The sequence below is a fragment of the Solanum verrucosum genome, unplaced genomic scaffold (assembly GCF_900185275.1).
Source record: "Solanum verrucosum unplaced genomic scaffold, falcon-dt-bn FXZP01000242.1, whole genome shotgun sequence".
Classification (NCBI taxonomy): Eukaryota; Viridiplantae; Streptophyta; class Magnoliopsida; order Solanales; family Solanaceae; genus Solanum; species Solanum verrucosum.
The window spans coordinates 1,286,780-1,305,448 of NW_026020168.1; positions in this window are offsets into that span (position 1 = coordinate 1,286,780).

The following is an 18,669-nucleotide window of genomic DNA, read 5'->3' on the forward strand; positions in this document are numbered from 1 at the left end:
AATTTTTATTTCTCTTTGTCATAGTCATCTGCATCTCCATTCCCACAATCTCATTTCAACTTTTTCTTATCTTCCTTACCCTTTTCCTTTTTCCAACCTCTTCTACTCTTTCCATTGAAGTAAAAAATGTTGGCACGATTTCTGATTGTTCACAATCTCGTCGAAGTTGATTTTTGGGTTCTGTTGGATTGGGATTTTGGTGGTGACCGGTGGCGCTAAGGAAAAGTGGGGGTCTATTGGGTGGTTTGATTGTTTCTAGTTGTTCACAACCGGCGGCGTTGTGAAAGTCGAGACTTATTGGCGGAGTTAGTTTGGGGTTCTTGTCGTCGTTGTTGTTGTTGGTTCTCATTTATAGTTGTTGGTTGAAGCTTGTCGGAGATGGTGAGAACGAAGGCAGTTTGGTCGGAGAAGGTGAGGAGGACGAGAAGAAGGCAATAAGTTTGGGTTTGGTTTGGAGCTGAAACGAAGGGGTCAATGTCAAATATATTTGAGATTTTTTGTTTGATTTTCAACTTATCTAGGTAGGTTTTTCAATTTATTTTCGAATTTATTTGTTGTTTAGTTTGGATTTAATCTCTATTTGTGTCTTTGTTTGGTTTTGGGGTTTTAGTCGATTACATTGATTTTGTTGATTTTTTTTGGGGATTTTGCATTTTTGTGTCTAATGTTAGTGTAAGATATTTTGGTAGTAGTGTTATGCCTTCCATGACGTTTTTCATTAAAAAAAAAGAGCTGTATAATAACAAGAAACGATAGAGAAGAAATTTGGGGGAAAAAGATAAAAAAAGAGGCCAAGAAAAGCTCAAATTTTGTCCAACAATGGTGTTAGATGCAAATAGGAAGATGATGGCTTTACAAAGCCCTAATGTCACTGTTAGACCCTTTTCCAAGGGTCTCACGCTCCTAATAGGTGTGTGTCACACACTCTTTGATATTCATTGCCACATAGGATGCCAAGTCAAAAATAGTGTTTAAAATATTGTGTTTTGATAAGTTCAGGGGTTCAGATGACAAAAGGGCAAGTAGAAGGGTTCACAATACAAACACATACAAGTATAAGGGTCCACCAGACCATTTCACCTATATTTTATGATAGATGTTTCCAATCTTTTTAAATATTTTGGTGGCATATAGTAATTGGATTTATAGTTAGTATCTAGATGGGATTTATCATCCCATCTTCTTCTCTTTTTCTTTCCCTTTTGCAATTTTATTACTTCATTGAAATTTTATTCAATTTGAATTTTTGTAAATTATTTTAAATTCAAGAAAATAGTCTTTAAAAATAATTTCCTATGACAACTTATAAATTGGATAGAACAAAATTACCTTGAAAAAGAAATATATTACTACCAAATTGAAAAATAATTTAGTATACTTGTTGACACCCAATTTTGGACATCCACAATATAGATTAATAATCGAGTCTTTTCAATTTCAAATGATTTGGAATAATTAGTTTTATAAAAATTCAAGTTTTTAAAGTGATTTTAGTCACTTTTTATATTTTTTAAATAATATGTGTGTTTTATATAATTATGTATATAATTAGTATATTTATGAATATTCAAAAATCGTGAATTTTTTTTTTAGTTTTATTTAGAATTTTGTCAATTAGTTTAGTTAATTAATAGTTAATATTTTTGAATTAATTAATTTATATTTAAGTTGATTATTTTATTTCGTTAAGATTAAGAAATTCATCTTTTTTAATTATTAGTCGATTTTACTAATTATCTCAATTTGGCTAAGTCCTTAATTCAATGGCAATAATTGCAATCCAATGGGTCAATTTCTCCATTCCAATCTACCCTCTTTCATTACCTCACCTTAAACCCGTTTGGAGAGCCAATTTTAGGCTTTTTAGTGCCATTTCCAGCAGCCCACTTGTCAAACTAAACAAACCCAATACACAAAATACCATCAGCAAACCCATTCCAATTCAATTCCAAATAACCCAACAACATCAATAATACGTACATCAATACACCAACGATACAACGCGACCCCACCTCCTCAACTTCGTCTTCTCTGCTGCGAAACCCAGATTCCAGAAGCCCCAGAATTGCGAGCAGCAACCTAGCAAATCAGAACCGAGTCTAGCGCGCGTCCATATCCGTCGTCCTTATCCGTTTGTGCAAGAAACGTTGGAGAATCATCCAATGTGTCCCATCTCCTTGCTCGTTTGTCCTTCCACTCTAAATCAGTGGTCCTTCTCTCAAATCCGTTGAGAATTCGTACAATTCCAGCTCGTCCCTTATTCTTTGGAATTTTGAATTTTGAATTCGAATCCCTTGGTTTCCCCCTCTTTCTGCCCTAAATCTCCCCTTATAAATACCCCTCGATTTTACTGTTGAGGCGGAGGATTTTGGGGACCAAAAAATGGATCTTAACTATTGTTTATAACTCTAAAAAAACACACACAAAATTCATATCCAGAAAAGGCAATTTTATTGAAGAAATCGAAAGATTTTTTTGGAACCAAAGGCTATGTTCTCTTTTAAAATTTTGTGTCTTTTCTGCTTAAGAGGTCAAGCTCGTGGTGGTCTCCCTGCTCCGAAAAAGGTAGCACCTTATTTTCTCTTATTTCATTTTTATTGTAGTTAATTTGTTCTCTGTTTGGTGAAGCAGTTGTATGTCTATATCTGTTTCTTTCGGTTTGAACTCTATTAGGGATCGTTTGGTAGTGTGCATAAGAATAATGTTAAAAAAAGTGTATTAGTAATGCTTGCATTAGCAATGCAGGTATTAGTTATGATTGCATTTGTTATACATAAATTATTTTTATTTATTGTTTGGTTTGATGCATTAAAAAATAGCATGCATTGCATATTTAATTAATTACGAAGATACCCTCCACTATTATGGTAGAAAAGATGTAAAAAAGGTTTTGAGGGACAATTGAGTCTTTAATCATGTTAATGCATGCATTAAAACTATTGCATTGCTAATACCTAGAAATCCATGGTATTAACAATACACACCTTAATACACAATAGGATGTGCATTAGTTATGCATACATTGGAAAAGAGTACCAAACAAGGTACTAATAATACACAAGGCTAATGCATGTATTATTTTTTCTAATACACTCTACCAAACGACCCCTTAGTGCTGTAATACGTGAATTAGGATACAATAATAGCTAATTTTATGATACAATGCCATCTTCTCTCACCGTTTATTGTTGCTTTGTTTGAGAATGAGAATGTGTTTTGCTTCACACCCTTTTACCCCTCAATGAAGATAAATGTTCTTGTTTGTTTATTTTGAGTAGTAGTTTTAGCTAGATTAACTAATTTCTTGAAATCGTGATTGTTTCTTTTGTTAAAATATCCCTTAGAATTGTATCCAAGTATTAATGTATGTCTTTTCTTTTTCAGAATATGCAATTTTTGCTTAAAATATTAATATGAGTTTGTGTATAATGAGACAGTCTTAACTTCTCTGTTTCAATTTGTTAGTGTCAAAATGTCCTGAAAATGCTTATTTAAATTCATTGTTCGGAAAAATGATGTTATTTAGAACATCTTGTCGATGTGTAACTTAGTTAGTTCAAACATGTATCAGGTTGATTAATTTTGATACAAATTGTTCTTCTCTTATCATAGTTGCTTTCGTTGAAAAGATTTGCCAATGCTTTTATTTGCATATGGTCAGGAATTGTCTAGCGCGTGCAGTTGGTCATGCCTTGTTAATATTAATTGTATCTCATTTGCACAAGATTTTATTATCATTATTTCATCGTATTTTATTTTATTGTCTCTTATTTACCATCCTTATGATAGATACAATGGGATGTTCTATTATTTGGTAATTTAAAACACCATTGTTAGCTTTGGAATAAATTTGATTCTTATGTGATTTTTACTTCTTTTTTACATGCGACTTGGCTAATGTTGATTCAATTTTTTTTGTATGTGCATCAATCCGAGTCCCTTTTGGACTCCCCTCTTTGCATATCTTCGAGTTGAATTTCTTTGAGTCAACTCCATCTTGTTAAAGTTGCTGCAAAGTTAAAATACAGGGCAAACAGAAGCAAAAAAATGCAGAAAAGGACTGATATACATGCTGATATACACTAGTATATACTTATGTATACAAAGTGATACATGGGCAAAAATAGGCTAAAAAGGCCCAGGTGCAACAACCGTCCAAAAGAGGACTAAAATGGACACATTTCAGAATGAAAGTGGGCTGAAAAAGGGCCCAAATGATGCAGCCTTAATAATATTTAGGATAGGTGGAAGAGTGGACCTATAACCCAATACATGAGCAAAGTCCAATTTTACTCTCTCCTTTACATTGCATTTCCTATTATATTTGTTTAACTTTAACTTGATTTGTATGGTTAATTTAGTTAAATCCCCTAAAGATTGAACCACTTTTGATTATGATAACTTATTGCATTTAAATAGTCTTATTTAATAAGCCTTTCTTTATTTATTTGATTTTTCTTTTTTGGACAAAGTTTATTTTCTTTTCAAAATCATTTCAAGTGCTTAAGTTAATTTATTTTCAAATAACTTTGAACATATTATTTCCTTTATTTTTTTTAAGTTAGTCAAACTAAACCCTTAGTCAAGTCATAGGTTAACTGCACGTTAGCAGACACTTCGAATGCCTAATCCCTTCTTGAAGTGTAAATTGAACCTCGAACCCTCTTTGGATTCTTAAATGATTTTTTTGTTTAAGTCTTTTAAAAAATTAAAAGTTATCTTGATTTTTATTAAAAATTAAGTGGCAACACTCTTTGAAAATTATTTTTTCTTTAAAACTTAAGTTAAGTTAATTTTCGAAAACAAAAGTCTTTTTATTTCTGAAACAATACTCAAGAGATAAGAATTTTTAATATCTAATATTTAAATGTATCTACTAAAATTTGTTTCTTAATATTTTCCTTATTTAAACCACAATATATATTTACCTTATACTAACTCTGGAGTAACACCCAACTTTTTATTCATATACTTATGTTGCTGAGGAATGGACGTTCCACGAAAGGAAAACTATTTCCTTTTTACTTGATTGCTAAACAATGGTTTTTCTCACGTATTTTATTCAAATAAATGATAAATAATTTTTATGATATAAAAATAAAAAAATTTCATAGTTAGGTAATAATATTTTCTTGGAGAAAAATGTTTTAACTACTATAAATTGAAAATAATTCTTTTTACAATAATACAACAACATTTACAATGTAGGCGTTGAACAAAGTCCTCTTAATGGGAAACTATTCTTTTATTAGTTTTCTATATATTTTTTTCATATCAATCATATGTGATGAGTCCACGACTTGGACTCCTTTGGGGATTTATTTTAATAGATTTAGTGTCCTCAAATGCATATTTTGTGCCAATAACTGATGTAAATCCTTGATTTTCATGTATTTGGATTGAGGAACAAAGCATGGACACTAATGAGCAAAAAGGAACAAGGTAGCTGAAAGAACGAAGAAAAGAAGGCTTGAAGATCGCCTAAACCATTGGGCGAGTCGCGAATGGCCAAAGTCTCGCCTAATGTTCAAGTGTGCCAAGCCCTAAAGGAGAAAATCAAGTCGACAATAGAAAGGAGCAGTCGGCGAGTCGTCGAACGGCTCCGCGATGCAGTGCTATATCACCCAAAGTTATAGAACTTGAAGATGCTGAAGGCCAAAGTACAATGGCGATGGAATTGACCAAAGGGCGGATTGCCGAGTGGATCGGCGATCTCGACTTATTGCGCCGAATGATCCTTCGCAGCACATTTCTGTCAACTATATAAATACATTTTTAAATTCTTAGTTTATTATCAGATATCTATCTAGTTTTCAAAGATAGAATCATTATTGTTCAGTTTTCAAGTTTGAGAGCTTAGAAGTGAGTTTGGAGACAATATTTCCTTAGCTTTGAAGATTTCCTTTTCTAAGAAATTGGAAGTGGGTGTTGAAGATTCTTCATCTTAGACCTTTGTAAAGATGATATTAATCTTGTCCAGTTGATGGAAAAACAATTTGGTAATGATTTTTACCTTTTTATGATGTCTAGCTAAAACTCCAATTCTTGGGGTGTGATTATGAGATTATGGATTGATTTAGCTGCTGGGTATTGTTAATTGATAGTGTAAATGCTGTTTAAAAGTGATTTCATTCAATAATTGTGGCTTAATCTAAAGGGTTGTAGTTACAAATGCAACTCTACCTTCGTGTTTTTGGCTTGCTTGAGAGAGAGGTTTTAAAACCAAGATTACTAATTTGATGGTCTGTGGGTATTGGGTTGTCATGGGTTCATCTCGAGAGAGTGAATCCTAAACCCTTTTCCACTCATTCAGCTCGAGAGAGTGAATGGACTAAAGCGTAGGCTGTTCTTTATTGCTGCTTGTTGGTGTTTGAGAGAAACCTATTTGATTCAGGGTAAATTATTCGAGAGAAAGTTTATCCCGACTAAAGTCTAGCTTATTCACTGATTTACATCTTTTCTCTATTGATTGCAGTCACCCATTTGTCTATCTTAACCCATAATCCAATCACATCCCAAGAACCCGTCTCTATACTTGTTATTTTCGTGTTATTTGTTGTTGTAGTTGATAGTTGAAACCAAATCCCCCTTTTATTTGACACTTGTGTCACCCTAAACTTGAACCATGCTTTTATTCATAAATATTTTTAGCTATGATTGACTTGAGAACATTCATGCTTTTCTATTGATTGTCAAATACGTACCACTCCCTTGAAATTCGACCCCATCTCACTTAGTTGGGTTATATTCCTGACTAACGATCGTTGGCACTTAGTATTGGATGAAGTGTCCTGATACGTTAAATACTTAAATTAATATGTAGGTCAATTGACTGACTCAATTTAATATATTACGGTCTTTTATAATATATCTTTATTATCATTGTTCAAGGTTTCTTTGTTAGTTTTCGCGTGGGTCATGGTGTTTTTAGAAAAAAAGTATACTTATTAGACACAAAAACAAAATTAATTATTTGTCCATACCTCACCTTTAATGGTGCCTCAAAGTCCCCCTCCCCTCTAACTCCCAAGTCTAGCGGGGGGTTTGAGATCTCTAGTCAGACTCCCCCATTAAAAATGATGGCCCCACCGGCAAAGCCCCCAAACATTACCTTAATCCTTTCACAAAACTTCGACAATAATTCCCATGGAAGCCACAACCTCAGTAACTCCTAAAAAACTCTACCCCTACACTATACAGAGTAATCATCACCTTACTCCAGTCGAAGTGACACCTCCTGTCGTTTTGAACTACAATGGTTCTTCCTCATCCCTTAAGAAGGAAACTCAATCCTCTTCCTTCTTCACCTTTTCCTCCAGCTCTCAAGAACCCATAGAAAGTGATGGCAAACACACCACCAGTACCGCTAGTCTTCACTACGATTACACCATTATTGGACCACACACGATGCAAAGAAGATCGCTCTCCCTGAATGTGAAAGTAGGCGAACAACCAATGGCCGTGATCATCCAAAATTCGGCTTACCTGGCCCATGTGGTAAAGGAAGAACTAAACTATTCCATAGATTTATAGGGCCAGTAGGTGTGGTCTCAAACCCTATTGTGCACCCAACTAATGAGGATCCAAGACCGGATATCTATGTCATCCCTGAACAATGTGATGGCATAAGTCTTCTAGAAAGTTCTTTTCTTCCTGAAAACACCACCATCAGAGTCTATCCTCAACCCTACCTTCACCCCTACACATACAGGAGGGCCAAGTAGAGGTATAAATCCAATGAGAAGGACTACAAGCACCGGTCCAAATGCTGAGTTAAAGCAACGAAGGTTTGGAGCTCATTTTAGCCTCCTTAGGGGAACAAAATGCTCAACCCATAATAATGGAAAAGAAATTATTTAAAGAATTCAAAGAGCCCTCAAGCAAAGCTATTATCGCATTCTGTCCGAGGGAGATGACCAAGTTCACTATGAATCTGAGGAGAAAGAAAAGAGTGATATCGGCGGCGCGCGGCTCTTACTCCGTAAGAGAACAACTATGGATTTTCCAAGTGGAGATAGGGAAGAATCTCACTGCTCAAACACCAGTGGACACAATCATGATGAACTTAATCATTTGGAATGTTAGAGGGGATAACAACGCCAACTTCAAACGCTAGTGAAAAGCAATGGTCAAGACTCATAAACCTACTATGTTTGTGCTCCTTGAAACTTGGATGGTTCTCAATTTATAATGCATCTTTGTTGTTGCTTTTATATTGAATTGAGTTGAGTATTTCTCAGTTTGAGTATCCTTGAGTTGAGTTGAGTTGAGTTGAGTTTAGTTGAGTTTAGATGAGGTGAGTATGTCCTTCCTTTTTATCAGTTCAAGCTTACGTCTGTGCTTTAGAGTTCCCCTTGCATGCTCGTACATTTCATGTACTGACGCCATTTGGCATGCATCTTTCATGATGCAGATACAAGAGGTTAGGGTCATCAACATGCACACTATTGATACCACTTGCAATTCCAGCATCGCTTTGGTGAGCCTCCTTGCTTCCGGAGGATTCCCATTTATTTTTTAGTTTTGTTTGGATGTCGTGGGTCTTCACCTAATTCCATCATTGTAAGTAGAGGCTTCATAGACATTGGTATTATGAGAAGTATGTTTCATTTTCAATTGTTAATGTTCAAGACTTGAGTTGCCTCTTTTGTCCAGTTGAATGTTTTTAAATATTTTGAGTTATTTATTTTTAGACTTTTGAGAAACCTTTACTTTTGAGCTCATATATTGTTGAGTAAGTCTTACACTAAGTATTGAGCCAGGGCAAGGGTTCACTTGGGGACCATCAATGGTTCTCGAGTAATAGTTACATCCAGGGTGGGACAAATTTGGTATCAAAGCACAGAGTTCAAGAGTCCTAGGGTGTCTATGAAGCCGTGTTTGTAAAGTCTTAGTTATCACTGTGAAATGCATCACATCTATAATGAGAAGGCTACAACATTTAAGAAACATCTCACTTCTTTCATACTCTTTTCATGCGATAGAGATGGACTCTATAAAAGTTTATTTTTAATTTGTGCTCACGCATATTTTCAGATCATGCCTCCAAAAAGAGCTGCTTGAGGTCGTCTTGCTAGGAGGAAGGTTGATCCCAAGAATCTAGGGGTCCCAAATGCACCAGAAGTCCAACCCCAAGGATAGGTCACTAATGTTGAGTTCCGAGATGCTATCCGGATGTTGAGTCAAGTGGTGACTATCCAAGCTGGGTAACAAAGAGGGAATCGACAGGATGTGGCAGATACATCCATGATTCGTGAGTTCTTAAGGATGAATCCTCGGGACTTCACCGGTTCAAGTGTCACTGAGGATCCAAAAAAACTTTATGGAAGAGTTGCAAAAGGTTTTTGAGGTGATGCATGTTGTAGATGCTGAGCATGTGGAACTAATTGTATACCAACTGAAGGGTGTTGCTAGAGTCTAGTACGACCAATGGAAGAAGATTAGAGTTGAAGGGGCACCAATTGTGAGTTGAACTGTGTTCGAGTAGGCCTTCATGAGGCATTTATTTCCTCATGAACTAAGAAAGGAAAAGGTTAGAGAATTTCTCACTCTTAAAGTAGGAATCCATGAGTGCGCATGAGTATAGCATCAAGTTCACTCAACTGTCCCGTTATGCTCCAGGGATGGTTGCTGATATGAGGAGCGGGATGAGTTTATTTGTGTCTGGGTTTTCTCGTCTGCCAAACAAAGAAGGTAACCCTGCGATGTTGATAGGGGACATGGACATAACAAGGCTTATTATCCATGTACAACAAGTTAAGGAAAATAAGTTGAGAGATAGAGAGGAGTTTTGGAACTAGAAGGCTAAGACTATAGGTAATGAGTCCAGGAAGTAGCAGAGTAATGTGAACCAGTCATCTTTACAACAAAATCCGAATGTACCTGCTCCATCACCTGCTAGTGCACCTGCACCAAAGAACAGAGGTGAGTTCAAGTATCATATTTTGCAGAACTGTAGTGCTAGACCTGCCCAGTTTGAAGGTAGTTGAAATGACCCAAAAAGTTCTTAAAAATGTGCTTCGGAAGTTACCGGAAACTTGTTTAGCTATATATAAAAAAATCTGTTTCGTTTTTCGAAAATCCGACTTCATATTCTTGTTTAGGGGGTCAAATTGAGTGGGAAATGGGTCTAACCCAAACTTTAGAGCAACCTATCAAAATCCGAAATTTCCAAGTGAAGCCTTTTTCGAGGGTATACTTTGGAGGGTCATATCTCCTAGCACACAAATTATTGGGTGGCCAATAACATATCCATGGAAATCCCTTTGAGTTAGCTACCTAACGCACTTCGTTTCACCTCATTCGGAGTTCAGACGAAGAAGTTATGCCCATTTTCGTAAAATCTGTCCGGCAGGAAGGCAATTTCCAGTGAGCGTTTTTACTGTTCACCCGCCTCATTTTTTTTTTCTAAGTGTTGGACCATTTTTCCAAAGGGCATATGTTATTTCATATATACCATTAGTTCAATTCCATCTCTAAAACATTTCCCAAAACACCTCTCCCATACTTAGACACATTTTCTCTCAAGTTCTCTCAAGAACCCTAATCCAAAACCTTCCTCAAGATTGAAGAGACTCTTGCTCCAAGTTCCAAGCTTCCATTGAAGACACTCTCAAGACCTTCATAAAAACTCAAGGTATGTGGTGTTGAACTCATGGGTCCTTCCACCCATAGTGCCTAGACTCTATTCTACTCACTAATTCATGGTTTAAGTTAAGATTCATAAATTAGTCTTGTTCTTTGTAATAATTTCCTGCACATTGAATTTTAAACATGAAAAGTGATTGTTTTGAGCATGTTGTGACTCTAGAACTTGAACCTAAATTTGGAATGGATGTGGAGATTTTCATGTGGTATTGTGGGTGTTAAAAAGGTGTTGTTGTAGGTTGTTCACTGGTTTGGCTGCATAATTACTACCCTATTTTCCATGCTCTTTGATTCCATTACATGCCTTCAAAGTGTTTGACAAAATGTCCAACTATGGAGAATTGATGAATCGATGCTTTAAAGCTTGAGTTATGAGATGTATGGAAATCCAGAGATGTGTTGATGACAAACTAAGCTTGTGTATATGTTCATTCCATACGTGAGATTGCATTAGAGCCTAATGGGAATTTCCTATATAAAGTGTTGCATGACTATGCCCGGTCCGGGGGAAAAGAACCGGACAACCATGTGAGAGGTTTATATCTCACCACCTAGGATGCTTGGGGTGTGACCAACATCAACCATGTGAGAGGTTTATATCTCACCACCTAGGATGCTTGGGGTGTGACCAACATCAACCATGTGAGGGGTTTATACCTTGCCACCAGGGTGTCCGGGTGTGAACGGCATCCCCCATCCTAAGTTGAGGTTATAGATTGGTTGGATCATGCATACACATATGATATCTACTATTAGTATAGATTTACTTAAACATGTTTTGACTTCACTTTGATCACGCATCCTCATATTGTTATTCATAATGCCTATGAAACTATTTCTTGTATTTCGATTGTGTCCTTGTCTATTGTTGTGTTGCACCCTGCATACTTAGTACATTCCAAGTACTAACGCATATTTTGCCTACATGATGTCACCATGTAGGGACTGGAGCTACTCTTGATCCTTCTCTCCATTCACGTGGCTAGTACGGTGCTTATCCGAGTTGTTGGTGAGTCCTCAATGATTCGAGGGCTATGTTATGTTTCCTACTCCTATGTTTTGAGACTTTAGCTTGCAATTGTATTTTGACTATGAGGGGAGCCGGTAGTATGTCATGGCCCCGTCCTATCTATGTATGTAGAGGTGTGCGTTGGACAAGTATTTTGTAAATGAGCTTGACTCTTGTTCTATGATGTCATTTTGAAATGGTTTGCCCTTAGTCCCTATTTCCCGTTAAATAAATGTTGAATGTACTTCCGCGACCGATGAAGTGTGATGACAAGTTTGAGAGGCTTGTTTGGGGTTCCTTCGGGTTCCTCATTCGCCATGTCACGTCTAGGCCCTAGGCTTGGGTCGTGACAGTAGTGTGGCACAAGAGGCCAATTAGACTCCTAGATGTGCTGAGTGTAGTAGGAACCACCCAGGAGCGTGTCGTGATGGATCCACTGGTTGCGTCAAGTGTGGTCAGACATGTTACTTCATGAGAAAGTGCCCCAAGAACATGCATAGTAATGGTAATGGGGGCAATAGAGCCCAATCTTGTTAAGTGGCTCCGCCAGATAGAGTTGCACCTAGAGGAGCTACTTCACAGACAAGCGGAAGAGCAAACCGTCTGTATGCTATCACTAGTCTCTAAGAGCAAGAGAATTCATTTGATATTGTCACTGGTATGATGAAAGTCTTTACTTTTGACGTATAATCATTGCTTGATCTAGGTGTGAGTCTATGTTTTGTGACTCCATATATTGCTATGAATTTTGATATTTTTCCCGAGTAATTTCTTTAGCCCTTCAGTGTTTCCACACCTGTTGGTGAGTCTATTTTAGCTCAGAGAGTTTATCGTGATTGTACCGTTTCTTTTAATCACAAGGACACCATGGCTGACTTAGTCGAGTTAGATATGGTGGACTTTGATGTTATTCTAGGTATGAATTTTCTCCATGTTGTTATGCCTCAATTGAATGTAGAACTCGAGTAGTTAAAGTTCCTGTTTCCCAATGAGTTACTTATAGAGTGGTGGAGTAGTTTAGTAGTGCATAAGGGTCATTTTATCTAGTACCTTAAGGCCACAAAGTTTGTTTCCAAGGGGTGCATCTATCACCTAGTCCGAGTTAATGACTCTAGTGTTGAGACACCACTTATTCAGTCAGCTTTAATTGCGAGTGAGTTTCCAGAGGTCTTTCCAGATGATCTCCCCAAAGTTCCTACTAAGAGAGAAATATACTTCGGTATAGATATTCTTCCTAATACTCGATCTATCTCTATTCCTCCATATAGAATGGCTCCCGCTGAGTTGAAATAGTTAAAAGAACAGTTAGAAGACCTTCTTGATAAAGGTTTTATTCAACCAAGTGTCTCACCTTAGGGAGCTCTGGTCTTATTTGCGAGGAAGAAAGAGGGTTTTATTAGGATGTGTATTGATTACCGCCAATTGAACAAGGTCACAGTAAAGAATAAGTATCCACTTCAGAGAATTGATGATCTTTTCGATCAACTTCAGGGTGACACTTTTTTATTTAAGATAGACCTCAGATCGGGCTATCATTGGTTGAGAGTAAGAGAGAGTGATATTCCAAAGACAGCTTTCAGGACCCACAATGGTCATTATGAGTTTTTAGTCTTGTCCTTTGATTTGACTAATGCTCCTGCAACGTTCATGAGTGTTTAAGCTTTATCTTGATATGTTTGTCATCGTATTCATTGATGACATTATAATTTATTCGAGAAATGAGGAAGATCAGGCTAGTCACCTCAGAATAGTTCTCCAAACTCTAAAGGATAAGGAGTTGTATGCCAAATTTTCCAAATGTGAGTTTTGGCTTGAGTATGTGGCGTTCTTAGGCCACATTGTTTCTGGTGATGGGATTCAAGATGACACTCAGAAGATTAAGGCAATGCCGAACTGGCCTAGGCCCACATCTCCAACTGATATTACGAGTTTCTTGGGATTGGCTAGTTGTTTTAGGAGGCTTGTCGGGGGTTCTCATCTATTTTGTTCCCATTGACAAAGTTCACTCAGAAGACAACAAAGTTCCAATGGTCAGAAGCTTGTGAGAAAAACTTTCAGGAATTGAAAACGCGATTGATTACTGCCTCAGTGTTGACCTTACCAGAGGGTACACAAGGCTTTGTTGTGTATGATGTGTCTAGAGTTGGACTGGGTTGTGTATTGATGCAGAATGGGAAAAAAGTTATAGCTTATGCTTCCAGACAACTTAAGATTCACGAGAGGAATTACCCAACCCATGATATAGAGTTGATTGTTGTAGTGTTTGCTTTGAAAATAGGGCGTCATTACCTCTATGGTGTCCATGTTGATGTGTTCACCGATCACAAGACTCTATAGTATGTATTTAGACAGAGAGAGCTTAATCTTAGACATAGGAGGTGGTTGGTGTCATTGAAAGATTACAACATGAGTATTTTCTATCACCCAGGTAAGACTAATGTTATTGTTAATGCTTTAAGCAGACTTGTTTATGGGTAGTACTACCCATGTTGAGGAAGGCAGGAAAGAGTTAGCAAGAGATGTGCACAGACTTGCACGACTAGGAGTCCGGTTAATGGATTCCAATGAACACTACTAAAAATAGTGAATACCGACCTAAAAATTACCGACATCAAATGGAAGTCGGTAATTTCCGACTTCCGTAGGTCAATATTGTTAAAAAGAATAAAAAATAAAAAAACTTTAGAAAACCGACTACAAGGAGTCGGTTTTTATGCAAAATAAACCGGGAAAACTAAATACCAACCTCTGGAGGTCGGAATTTTTCTCGAAAAAAACGAATTACATTAAAAACTGACCTCTTGATGTCGGTATTAAATAAATAAATAAATAGCAATATTTTTTTTCTCAATTAAATATAAAAAATAAAATTGAAAAATATTTTGAATTAATTTTATTTAAATTATCTTCCGGAGGACGATTTTGTGTAAAATAAAAAACAAAAAAAATTATAATACCGACTTTCGAAAGTTAGTAAAATTAAATAGTATGTAGTTAAATTAATTTTCATTAAAATATTTATATAGTGTTCTTGTAGAAAATTAATAAATTACTATTTGCAATTAATTTTAAATAAATCATCCTTCGGATGACAGTTTAATATAAGTTAAAAAATAAATTAATATAAAAAACCGACTTCCCGATGTCAGCATTATTTAATTATGTCACGACCCAGGGTACCCCCTAGATGTAACAAGGCACATAGAACCCTGAAAGGCTCCATGTAAGCCACTTAGCATATCATAACATAAGAATAGAATAATAAAGAGTAAAAACACATTCCAAGTCTTAAAAGATTTTCATAAACGAAAGAGGAAGTTTAGACTTGTCTCAATATAGCCATCTATTACAAAACTTGAATGAAATAGGGCCTAGACCATACAACATGTCCGAAAATAAAAATACAATAAAGGAAACTACATCATGAGAAAAGTCATCCTCGAACCATGAGGACTCACCAACAAGCTCGAAAGGTAGCAAAGTCCAAGCACTAGCCACTAGAATGATCACCTCGAGAACCGGACTCTATACCTGGGAAAATGTAGGAAAAGTAAGGGTTAACACAAAAATGTACTAAGTATGGTAGCCATGCATAAAAAAACATTAAAAACATGTGAAAAGGGACGTTTCATTTGAAAGCATGCCATTTGCCAAGTTTGAACATCATATAAGACAATAGAAGTCATAAGTCATAATCATGGACAACATAAGTCAATACCATCTTAAAACCTTTGAACTCATAATCACAGTCTCTTTAGTAACCATAGTTCATTATTCATGTTCTTATTGTGGGATAATAGCCTTAACCGACATAGAGACCATGTGAGCTAAAACATGATCACCCGGTGTCTCCCACACCGAAAAAGGGGTGTTCTACTTGCCTAAGGTAGAACCATGAACTCTTAGCTTAGGTGGATCCACTAGCTAGATAACCTATGGGGGCACATAGTGTATGGGATACAAAGATTGCTACTAAAAACCTGGCCTCTACTCACGCGAGAGCTTCCATCTCATGAGACCTCTTCTAGAAACCCGACCTCTACTCACGGGAGAGCTTCCATCTCATTGTCAATATCCAGTCGGTTCTAAGCATAATTCCCACATGATATTTTATTAAGTCTTACTTAAATCATATCTCATGGAAGAATGTCCTTGACCATCAATCCAAGTTAGGTCATTAGGATAGCTCTTATTCATTGATTCAATTAGGTGAGAATAACCTTTCAACCTAAGAATCCTTTATTTGTGAGAAAACCTTTCACATCATGTTTGTAAGTGTTTCATGAGAATAACCTTTCAACAACACAACAACACAATTAACATTGACACTTTACTCTCAAACCACCCTTAAAACATTTGCATATGGTTTATAAGATCATACATAAACTCACACTTTGCCCTTCTAAGGTTCAAAGCCATTATTAATCACCAAATGTAGAACATAAGCATTAGATAGAGATTTCATCATAATTTCATGTAATTCAATCAATTCATACATTAGATGATAGAACAACTCTTTCTCAATCAACAACCCAACATATGAGATCACAATTTAGAGAAGTATAGGGATTTGCATGGGTTCAGATGGGAAGTATCATAAAAGAATTGTAGATCATCAATTCATGCATATATAGACATAACTAAACCATTAAAATAATTAAATCAAATAACCCATGGTGAATGAAGAAAACCCTAGCTAATTGGGAAATCTACCATTTGAAATTGAAGATTTTGAGAGGGCTCTATGGGTGAAAGCTACCCATGGATGAAAACCACCATACCTCAATCACAAAGCCCTAAGAATTTTATGTAAAGCTCCTTGCTCCTTTAACCCTAGCCTTCACTTTCTTCTTCTTCTTTGAGTTTTCTAAAGAGAGAATTTTTGGAGAGGATTCAGGTCTTTCTTTTGGGAATTGGAAGAATGAGTTAAAAGACTTAATTTAGTGATATAAAATCCTTATATAGGTGATCTAATTTAGGCTAAAACTACGTCACTTAATATTAATTAAAATCGCAAAACCCCAAAGTATCCCTAACTAACTTCTCAAAACAGTTTGAAGCTCACCACCCACGATCCCATGACCACGGTCTGTGGATGGACCCACGTGGCATGTTGGTGAACCATGGATGGGTGTAGTTGGCTTGATTTTTGGGACACCGACCCACGATTCCTCACCCATGAGGTGTGGATGGACCAACGGGGCGTAGGTCCTCTTCATTGGTCACTGCCCACATAGTTTTCTAGGGTCTTCTTCAACGACCCATGGTTGGCCCTTAGGGGTCATACTTTGATGATCCAACTCGAAACCCTTTATTTTTAAGTATGGGGAGTTACGTTTACAACTCTAACCCTCATGTTAAGATCTAGTTTAGCCTACTAAGTTCCCGAGTGTTACAATATCTCCCCCTTGGGAACTTTCGTCCTCAAATGACGATCTAGACACCTTACGGAAATAAAGACTTAAGACTAGAAGGCCATCATGCATGAAACATCAAAATAATGCACAATTCAAAGGAGGAAACATCAACCCTATCTCAAACATAATCAATGCATCACAAGGAAGTAGAAACTACATCTAACAACCCATTATGTATGAAAACTCAACATTTTCTCATATTCATAAGAGGAACTACCTTCTCCAAGCTTTAAAGCATGCTCAACACAATCTCATGAAACCATTAGGCCATTCCCTTTAAGAAAAGAATATACATATAAAGCATGTTCATCAATTCATCTCATGAAGTTAAATATGCAACTCATACTCAATACACAACAACATGAGGAACATCAATCATAAAAAATCATTTTCTTACTAAACATGTTCTCAAGAACACGCATAATATAAGGAAATCATGGAAATACACATATAACACACACGACTCCCAAAACACTAAAACTCAAGAGGAACTACTTACCTAAAGCTTGAATATGAGTAGAAGGAAAGAGATGAGGATATCAGGACTTCATATCGGCCTCGGCCTCCCAAGTAGCACCCTCAACTAAGTGATTTCTCCATAAAACATTTACTGAAGCTATTTCCTGGTGTCTCAATCTCTTGACTTGCCGGTCTAGGATCTCTACCATAACCTCTTCATATGTAAGACTTTCGTCAACTCCCAACCCTTCTAGGGGAATAATGGATTCCGTATAATACTCTGGAAACTAGTAGGCTAAAACTAGAGCTAAACAATTGAGGGTTAGAGTCATGGAGGTGGCCTAGGGACAAGGGCAAAGGGGCAAGGGCCAAGGCTGCCCAAGCCTTGGCATAGCACTGCCCCAAGACCAAGAGGGCCTTCATAATCAGTGGTGGTCACCACGAGTCGTGGTGACACTCGTGAAGGTGGAGGTAGTAGCCTCCCCAAGGTTGCCCCAAATTTGCTCCTCCACCCGAGCCACTTCACGACTTGTGAAGCCTTAGATGGCTCGTGGGAGTGGCCTTGGTCATGCCTTGGTGGTGTGAGCTTGGTGCAGAAAAGTGGCTTAGCCACTGCCTTAAGGTCCATGAGAGGGACCACGACTCGTGGCCTTGACTACGGCTCGTGGAGTCCCTCGTGAAAATGCCTTGGGCTTGTGAGCTAAGGGCACATATTGCCCAAGCCACTGCCTCAAGTCCACGAAGGGGACCACGGCTCGTGGAGCCCCTCGTGGCACTTAGTAGCTCACTTTAAGTGAGGGGTGTTTTGGGTAATTCTGTTTTGAGTCCTATCAAAGTGAAGTCGTTTTGGTTAAGTTTAGGGTCACTATATAAGTCATTTTAAATTCAAATTCACCTAAACTAAGTCATATTTTCACAACACCCAAATATTTTCCCAAAGTTCATCTCGTCTCCCTAAATTTTCTCTTTAGAACTTCAAGGAAGTAGAAGAAGAAGCAAGTTGGGGCTAGGGTTCAAGGAGCAAGTTTTTATACTCAATTCCATTGGATTCCATTGCTAAGGTATGGTAGTCCTTCATCCATGGAGTCCCTTCAAAACTCCAATTTCAAAGATAGAAATTCCCTAAAATCTAGGGTT